The sequence below is a fragment of the Protopterus annectens genome, chromosome 5.part0 (genome assembly GCF_019279795.1).
Source record: "Protopterus annectens isolate FY-2018-M chromosome 5.part0, PAN1.0, whole genome shotgun sequence".
Lineage (NCBI taxonomy): Eukaryota > Metazoa > Chordata > Ceratodontiformes > Protopteridae > Protopterus > Protopterus annectens.
Window position 1 is genome coordinate 803,910,273 of NC_056735.1, and position 10,615 is coordinate 803,920,887.

The following is a 10,615-nucleotide window of genomic DNA, read 5'->3' on the forward strand; positions in this document are numbered from 1 at the left end:
GCAACTTTGTTAATGCAACAAATAATTGAATATGTAGTTTTATATGTATTTTTGACACAAATCTATTATTTATATTACCTCTGAAAATGGTAACATTCAAATGACATAATTCATAATCATATTTTTGATGTAACTATAAAAAGGAGGTAGTAGAATTGATATAGTCTGAAAATTACAATAAATTTTCCTTTGAGCCAGTCCATAAAATACATATATTATCTAAAAATCTGATGTATAATGTCCAATATCCCACAAAGTTAAAATCTTTTTTCCAGTTCTGCCATAACTATATTGGCAAATATTGGGGATGTACAATATTCACTGCCACTCCATTTTGCTGGTAGTATTCTCCCTAAAAACAGTCTACCAAAAAGCTATCATATTTTACATGTTTTGTAACTCATACCATTTATCAGATGTTATAAATCTAATTAATTGTGTTTACAGTAGAAGGTTGTTGGAAAAAAACTCTCTGGAAGGAAGGAAGTGGTTTCCTGGCTTAGAAGATTTCAGGAAGTAAAGATGTTAATTAGCCTCTTGCTGTTCAGGATTAGATGAATTAAGGACATCACTTGTTTGAATGTTCTGTTGTTTGGACCTGTTTTGAGCAGTTTTCTGGTGTGGATAGATTAGGCTACCAGTGCATCTGAATGGACAGAAAATGAAGGATCACCTGTTACCCCTGGCAGGAATTCTCTGCTCTGGAAAGCCACTGCACCAGAGATATGATGACTTAAAGAGGTGGGAAAGGGACTAACTGTCCAGGTGGGTTTTGGTGGAACAGGACTATATATAAATACACATGCATATCTGTATACACACATACACGCACACGCGTGCACACACATTTATACTAAGAATGGATCCTAGTCAGAAGCATTTTTGCAGGGGGTCAAGCCCAGCTGTACCCCCCCATGTGGGAGGGTGCATCCACCACACCCCCTGCATGTTATATATACCATCTCCAAGACTGCACTACAGTGGGAAAAAGGGTAAATTCTCTGGTCCCCACTGTACTGTGATCTCCTTTCAAAAGCTTCAAAATTTCGTAAGGTTGATCATATGGTCTTAACCATATGAGGTTCAACTTTTTGAACAGTTAAGTACTGAATGGCACCCATAGTAAGATATGTTAATGTTAAGATTTTATGCATTAGCTAAGGAAGCCTAAATCCAATGTATCATAATTGTAAAAAGGTGTTATTGCTCTCATGTCTGAATGATATCTGAAGTACTTTGCAGTGAAATGTTCCTTTGCTATATTTCTTAAGCATTGCAGTTCACTCATATAGTTTCATTATGATGGTGCTGATAATAATTGTTCTATAGTAATAGTTTCATAAAGCTTACTAACTTAGTTCAGTTATAAAATGTATTAATAAATATTTGTAAAGTCTGAATTGCTTTCAGTCATGATGTACACACAAATGGTATGAGTAACCCACTCCCGGTTTTCTCTTATTTCAACAGAATTCGAGGATATTGCCTACAATAGAGCCTAGTACCAGTGGAGAGTAGCCAAACTGATGCAGCAAGCTCTTAAGTATAAACATTCAATTATATTAAGTAATATGAAAATATATGCCCCTTTAAAAAAACTACCATTCAGTCATGTAGCTCCAAGCTTTATTTTCATAGATTATTACAGTGAGAACATTAGTTCACAGAACATATAAACAGATATGTCAATGCATTTTCCTGAACCAGTAAAGTCAAAGGAACTATAGTGTAACAATAATCAATAGTTTTGTAATGAAATAATTTGCTGCTACGGAAAAAGTAGTTGTCTGCATTTAATCCTGCAATATTTCATTGCACTTTGTTTATGACATCATATTACACAAAGTAATCCAGCTGTTAATCAACATCGCAGAATAAACTGTAACATCAAGTACCATGAAGAAGTAGTTATCAGAATCCATGCATTGCATTAATGGATGTAAGTCATATACACTTGCTTTATTGGAATTTATAACTAAATGAGTAAATGGTTCATTTACTGTTATTAAATAAAACACAAGTTGTTCAGAACACTTAAATGTCCATTTCTTGACACCATTTCTTTCTGTCTCTGTCTCTCTCTCTCTTTTTTAATTTGTAATTGGTTTGCCTCTCCCTTTAATGTTGTTGTTTTCTACGGATACTCAAGGCCCCAGGGCAGCTTACCTTCATGACTCCCAATGAGGGATCTCTCACCACATCTCCTGCCCACCCAAGATGTTTTTACAGTGTGTGATTTGAGGCTCAACCCCTATGGATCCCTCAGTGCATGACAGACTGGTATACATTGAACACTAGGAGCTTCAGGGCCTGGTTGAGACAGCAGTTGATGTGTATTGAGAGGCACCTGCACCCAATGCAGCCTCTCTTCCAGTGGGTATAAGACTCACTAACCTGACCTGACCATTCAGTCAAGAATGGCATTTCCCAACACACCCTTAATGTTTCCCCTCCAGGTCCATCACAGAGGAGGGATATCTGAGGTCCTCTGGCTCAGGGTGGTCTCTGTGTCCTGAATCTCACCCTTTATTTTTTTCTGTTTTCCATATGTAAGTCTTGTCATCCCTCCCTCCAATGTCAGTACACTGTAATGTTACTGTCCGTCTTATATGTATACAAAGTTTAAATGTTTTATTAACTTTTTTCCTAAGCCTCTTTCCAATAACATCTAGAAAATGGAGGGGTCTATCCCACACAAAAACATAATGCACCTGTTCCCCCATCTCTGTCTGCACAATCCTCTTAATATGTTGCTCCTGTGTCCTTTGAATATTCTCTTCTCTATTTCTAATTTTCTAGCTTCCCCTTCCAACTTTATAAAAGCCTAAACAGAGTGTACATATAACGACTTCCTTTTATAGTAAATAGAACAAACCATGAAGTAGTTTAGGTGAGCTGCGGGCCAGTAGGGCTCTGCACCACTAATCACAGGTCAAAGTTAAAGTTCTCTAGGTATCCTCCCCGTCTGAACCCTCAACAATGCAACAAAAATGACCAAAGGCAATTGTGACTTTATATACATTGTTTATTCTGCAAACACCTACAATGGTTTTCACTCATTTTACACTACTTCATATGTGAGGGCTTCATTACAGGGCTGAAATTCCATAAAATGAGTGCCATTGCTTCCAGTTTAGCTTCTTTTAATTAAAGGTCGGTGTCAATATTCTCTGATTACTATTATGCTGAAGGACTGTAAATATTACCTTATACTGTTTCATGTCTGAAAACTAATTATTGAAGGCAAATGGGAAGAGTATGGTGAAAATGCTGAAATAATGTGATTATCTAGCAAGGGAGTTATCTCTGGATAATATTACAAAGCCAGGTTTTCCATGTAAATTAAGTAGTAGGATGAATATGGTAGCAGGAATACTTCATTACAGGCAGTGATGAATTTCACTATAAACCAAGCTGAAACAAGGCTAGTTTAATTGGACTTCTTGATGGCTAAAATTCTTTCAGTCATATATTATTTGTAGTTTACCTATTAGAAATTGACTAACCATCCGATGGTTGCAATTAGTTGCTGCTATATATTGGTGTATTTGGAATGTTGTTTTGCTTGGTCTGAGAAAGCATCAGTTTGGCATGAAAGCATTTACCAGTTTTTTATCTTTGTATTTATTAAAAGATTTTACACCCTTGTTGGATGTTTTTTCATTTTTTTCTATTTTTTACATAATATAAACAAATTGGCTTGTCTATAAGCAAACTCAATATGTGAGGATGTGCTGTACCCTGGAAATACTAAGAGCAAGTACAGTGAATACATTCTGAAGGAGAGAAAGTGAAATGGGGGAACTGTACACAAATAACATTGGTTGTACTACAGAAGTCATTATGAGGGGAGGTAAACTCAGGAAAATGTACTCATACTGCAACCAAATGTGTTGAATTGTCAAAGAAACATTTTTAACATAAATACTGCCATATCACTGTAGTGATAATTAATCTTGGTGGCAACACTTGACATATGCACATGAATAAAAACTGACATCCTAACAAAGAATATGAGAGGGACAAAAAGCTACTGTAACAAAGGGGAGTTAATGTGGCATACATGTTAATAAAACTCTGAGTCAAGATAACAGCTAACAAAGACAGTAAATACCTTATTGGATAAGGTCTATGGATAAATGCATAGACTGCAGTTACTGCATATGAGATATATATACAAATAATTTATGTATGCTATCCATCACAACTGCACAGTAAAAATTGAACCTTATAGCTGTTGTGTCATGCACATCAGAAAAGAACATGTTTTTCAGTAACTGTTATTGGCACCAATAGAAAGCAGTTTATCACCAATAAACATAATAGGCAAGCATATGATTTGTAGTCATCTAAATGCTAAATGGTAATATAATAACACTCAACATACATAAGTGACAAACAGGGCAGATCTGATGACATGTTATAATTTCATGGGTCCACTGGTAAATGTCACACATTTCATACATCATTATACTGAACGTGCTTACAAGGAATTACAGGAAACAGTAACATAACAGCAATTCATCATTCAGCACCGACACACAAGTAAGTATCATGACAGAGGCCCAGTCACACTTTCAGATGATCTGGCAGCAAGCTACAGTAAGAAATGTTTTATGGAAGCCCTTCTCTGCCATTAAGCTGTACAGTTTGAAGAAATGAATTGCAGTAATAAAGAAATGTTTGACTGAACACATGCAATACAGAGCATAGTTATTTCAAAAATAAGTGATGCCTCTGAGCAATGACTCACATAATAAACAGTCACATCTTGTCATTTTCAAATCCCTATTAGGACAGATATAAGAGAGGTGCATATCAATAATGGATGCCACAGAAATACACATATCAGTTGTGTCACAAAGAACACCCTTGAAGAGCGTACAGCATTTTCCTATCATAAGTAGTATGGATGCCCTACATTGTAGGACAAGGCCTGAAAAAAATGGCAGTCTGACTATACCATAACAATACTGTGAATAAGCTACTGCTGTCTGACACAGTTGTCTAGCAGACAGATGGTACCAGATTCAAACCCCTACCTATGATACAGCCTCTCTACAGACATGTGTATTGACTGCATGTGCCACAGGAGATAGCAATGGAGGCTGTCACAAATAACTGAAATCAATATGTGAAGCAAGAAAGGAGTTATGGACAGAATTTGAATGGTTTAGTCAAAATTCTGAAAAGGAGCTATGCATGTTACTGTCCACACAACAGTGAGGAGAAAATAATAGTGCTTTTTTGCCAAGGAAGCTTTTTTCATCATGTGGTACACGCACTGTAGCAGAATTGAACTACATTCTATCTGTGTAGATATGCTACAAAAGTCTGTACTCAATGCACATGCTACACACCAATAAAAGGCATCTTCGTCTTACTCCTACAGCCAAAGCTCTTAAAAATTGGTGTGAAAACTCAATGCACATGCCACAAAAGCACTTACAGCCCGATGTGCCCTGAATAAACATTTACCTGCCATGCAATCACAACATATGATTATATATCATTGCCCAACATAAAAAATGGATATGGATAACTAAATACCATGCTTTTTGTGTCACATCCATACATTCATATGATATTGCCCTTTCCTAGAATTGAACAATAAGCTTTGTAAGAATGCTGATTAATGACATGTGCATGAAGCACAAGCACCATAGAGGAAACCTTAACATAAGTGTGACACTCCATGTACTCCAAGTTATTACATTATATGATTGTGTCACAAACAATCTCTTTGAGATAAAAGAGATAGAGAGACATCTCCCACTGCAAATGTGCAAATTATAGCTGTGATGGTTGCTATTCATGCATTACAGTAGAAGGCCACACAAAGCTAACAGTTACTGAATGTGGCTTTTGAACCCCTGAGCATTTTACTACAGAAAGTATATGATATGGTAGAGAACAAACGCACCACAATAGAAGTCTTACTACAATTGTGAGATATGTCAGTATTTCAAGGCATAACATCATGTTACTGCTGTGAAGGATATGTGTGCCTGTAACTGCTGTAGTAAAGCAACAAGATACAGAATATTTTCCTCATGCCAGAGGGGAACACATACTACAACTGATACAGAAGGATAATGTAATCACGTCATCATTAATCTGAATAAAAGTGTTGTTATGTGAGAAATTGTCATAGCTTTTTGTAAGAAGAATCAACATCTATATGTGTACACAGCCAGATGTGTTTGACAACAATGTTAACAAAATGTAAAGTCACAATAAGATTGATACAATGTAGTCTGAGTATTACTATCTGGATTTGAAGTAACTACCTAAGATCATAAGCTCTAGATTAGTACCTGAATCACAAGAGCCATACAACATGTTGCTGTAGAGTTTGACAGTGCACATTTGAATGGATGCCATCATCGTTGCTCATTAGCTGGATGTTTATGCTAAAATGTGGATGGAGGGCACAATAACACTGTACAGCTACGCATCAAATGTGTTTGAAGAGTAGTATACATAGTATGAGGGTGAAAGACACACTCGCATGTAGACTCAAACCTCTCACTTCTGTAGGAACACAATCTACAAAGCACAGTGTCAAAGTCATGCACCACAGGAGAAGTAATATTACAACTGTGAGACACTGCAGTTATGTGAGCATTATGTAATCATTGTGTTGCCAAAAATGTATTTTCTCTTGGGGTAGTAGAAATTGCTAGTTTAACACTGTGCCACTAATAATACATCTTATAAGTGTAAGTGTTAAATAATGATGGTTGTCAATTAGCCAACTGTATACAACAGCAATCGCTGTCACATTATTTAAGCAAGGATGGATTTAAACTACCTACCTATCTAGTTACGCAGTCTATAGAGCACAGTATCAGCAGCCAACACCACAGGAGAATTCTGAGTACAAGTGAGGCATACAGCATCTATGAAGGGATGATATCAGCAGTGAATTGCCAAGGTGACGTGCAAGATAAAATGGCTTTTACAGTCATCTGGGGTTGTAAATGTTGCAAAAACAAATGTGTATATATCAATCCTGCATCCATTTACAGTCACACACACACTCTTAGATGGTAATCACTGCCGTGCTTGAACCTCTTACTTATCTATTTATGCAGACTAGAGGACAGTGTAAGAACTGCAAACGCCATAGGAGAAATCTGAGTTTTAAAGTGTGAGACTGCCATTCAAGAATAATGGCCTCATCAGTATGTTGCAGAGAACATGTTATGAAATGTGGGATAAGGGAATGGGGGACTGATCTACCTCTACAAACTTTCCTCAGGCAGAAGTGGATTGATTTCAGATATTGTGGAAGTTATGCCTGCCTCACTCAAGAACACCACACAGACAAATTCATCAATGTGAGATTCAAGCATACTGCCTATTGAGTTACATAATCTATTGGTCATAGTATTAAATGCATGTGCCACAGTAAAAGACTTAATTCAACAGAGCCATTCATCACCACTTCATTGTAGAAACACTGCTATGGTTAAAACTCAATATACTGATGTTGAATGAGAGTTCTAGCAAAATATGTCATACAAGTGAAATGTTATCTCATTGTAAGTGTGAATGAAAGCATTCCAAAGTAGTATGAGATCTATAACAACAGGGGAGTCAGTACTGTATCTGAACCACCTACCTAACTCATTATACACACTGTAGATCAATGTATGAACTGCAAGTGCCACAGGAGAAATCTGACAGCCATACTCTGAGAATGCACTTTAGAAAGAATTACCTCATCAGTGCATTGTAGAGAAGATGTTGTTGTGAAAGGTGGGATAAGGTGATAGTGAAGTAATCAAGCAGCTTAAAATGTTTTGCTAGAGTGGAAGCTGATTGAGCACAGCTGTGTTGGAGGACATGCTCACCAGACTCTTTACAGCCCCATCACACACACACAAAATTTTCCCATGTTGGGCATTAAACATCCTACCTATCTAGTTACATAATCTAAAGAACACAGTATTAATTGCAAGCGGCACAGGGGGAGAGTGCACTTTTGACCTCATGACCTCATCACTATGTTGAAGAGAGGATGTTTCTGTTAAAAAGTGGGATAAGGGAGCTATGTGTAAAGATAAATGTATTCTTCTCAGGGGAAGTGGACACAGCACCAAGCATTACTTACTTGTCACTATACTCAGACCTATGTCACGTGCTCGACTTTTTAAATAGTTGAATTTTATATGATCAAACTCATAAGACTGACTATTCAAAAAGTTGAACATATATAAAAACTCAAAAATGCATTTGAAAAGGGGCTCAAGACCTCATGCACTCCACACCCCCTGCTAATTATATATATACCAACTCCAAGATTGCTCTACAGTGAGGGAAAATGGCATATGTCTTGATCCCCACAGTCTCAGAACATTTTTTTAGTAAATAGGGATATTTTGAATTTTTAGTCAATCATGTGATTTCAATTATATAAAATTCGACTGTTTCAAAAGTCAGTCTTTCAAATAGTAATTCATGGTGTTTTGTTTTTCCCAAATGGGATGACTATGCATTTTTTGGCATTTAGCTTGAGACCATGACTTTGACACCAGGTGTCCATCTCAGTAAGGCCCTTTTGGAGAATGTTCGTGTCACTCAGAGAGTCAATTATGGCTCCCAGTTTGCAGTCATTGGCAAACCTGGTTAGCCATAGTCCTCCTGTGTTTGCCTGTACTTCTGAGAAGTATATGCCGAACAGTAGGGGTCCAGGACCAAGCCTTGTGGGACACCACTTGTGACTTGTTTAGAGTCGGACCTGGAGCCCGCTATTCTTACCATGTGAGTTCTGTCTGTAAGCCAGTTGGTAACCCATCTCGTGACGTAGGGGTTTATGTTCAGGCTGGTGAGTTTTTCTATAATTCCTGAGTGGGGAATGGTGTCAAAAGCCTTGGCGAGGTCAAGGTAGGCTGTGTGAACTACCTTCCCCTCATCTATGGCCTTGGTGACTGTCTCGAAGAAGTCAACCAGGTTTAGTAGGTATGATCTGCCCTTAACAAAGCTGAACTGGGTCAGGTCCAGTGTTTGAAGGTTCCTAATGTCTTTGTTAATGAGTTCCATGATGATGCGCTCCATAGCCTTGCAGACCAGGCTAGTCAGGCTTATGGGGCGATAGTTACCAGGGTCAGTTGTGGCCCCTCCTTTGTGGAGTGGAATAACCGTTGCTGTGTGCCATTCTATGGGCACGTAGCCTGTGGAGAGGCTGAGGCTGAACAGTGTGTTTAGGTGGGGGGTTAGTTTGTTCTGTAGTTCATGCAAGATGCAGCCTGGGACACCATCTGGCCCCATTGATGCTGTGCTTTTGGCTTTTGAAAGGGCTGTTTTCACCTGTGCATCTGTGATTTCCGGGACACTACACTTTCCAGTATTGTTGTGGGTCCTTTTGGGGGTGAGGGGGGAGTTTGCACTGAATCTATCTGCCAGGATGTTGGCAATGTCAGTGGGTTCAGTATATTTTGTGCTATTTTGCACTAGCTCAGACCATATCTGCGAGTTGCCACTTAGATTCTTGGCATAGCTAAAGAAGGCTTTGTGGTTATCTTTCAAATCCTTGGCCATTTTTCTTTTGACGTTAGCCTTAGAGGATTTTATGAGGGACCTTAGTTTCTTACTGATACTGATCAGGGATGTTTCAAAGTTTCATAGTTTAGTACTAGGCTATCTGCCCTGGGGCATTTGTAAGCCTAGCCATAGTGATGTGGCTTTCACCACCCTATGAAATGGTACAAAAATGTACAGAATAGATTTAGAATACTGTGCCTCTGTCTAGTAGTGACACAGTGAAGGTCCTCTTATATAATAGAATTAGTTTGCTGTGCCCCTGTCTAGTAGTGACACAGAGGTGACCCCTGGGGTAAACTTACGATCTCCCATCCACTCATCAAGATTTCTCTTGAAGAGAGTCAGTGAGGGGCTCTGCCTAACATGAACTAGGATTCTATTCCAGAGCATGGGAAGCCTCTGGGTTATGAATCTATCCCTCCAGCATGTCCTATTCATACTTGTGCCGAGGTTTAAGTCTTTAGCTCTCATGGTTCTGATGGATTTGGATTTTTTGAGGTGGAGCATGTCCATCAGTTGCTGATTGGACTTGGCCTTGTATGTCAGGCACAGATCACCTCTGACCAGGCGGTATGCTACTGAATAGAGCTGGAGTTTCTTTAGTCTGGCAGAGTAAGACATATGTTGGAGACCCTTGATCCTCTTGGTGAGGTACTTTTGTGGTCTCTCCAGCTGCTGCAAGTGCTGGGTGAGGTACATACCAAATGGGGCATTGTACTCAATCATGGGTCTGATGAGGGAGGAGTATAGGGGTACAATGACATCCTTGGATCTGGATGTGAATCCCTTCATGATAAGGTGTGCAAGGTAGAATGTCTTTCTAACCACTTTGGCAATGTGGTTGTCAAATGAGAGGTCGCTGTCAATTTGGGTCCCTAGGTCTCTGATTACTTTTTCCATACTCAGTGGGTTGCTGTCTATGTGATAATTTGTGGGTACTTTGTTTTTCCCAAAGGGGATGACTATACATTTTTTGGCATTTAGTTTAAGGCCATGACTCCGGCACCAGTTGTCCGTTTCTGTGAGGCCTTTTTGTAGGATGTATGTGTCAGCTGGTGTATCGACT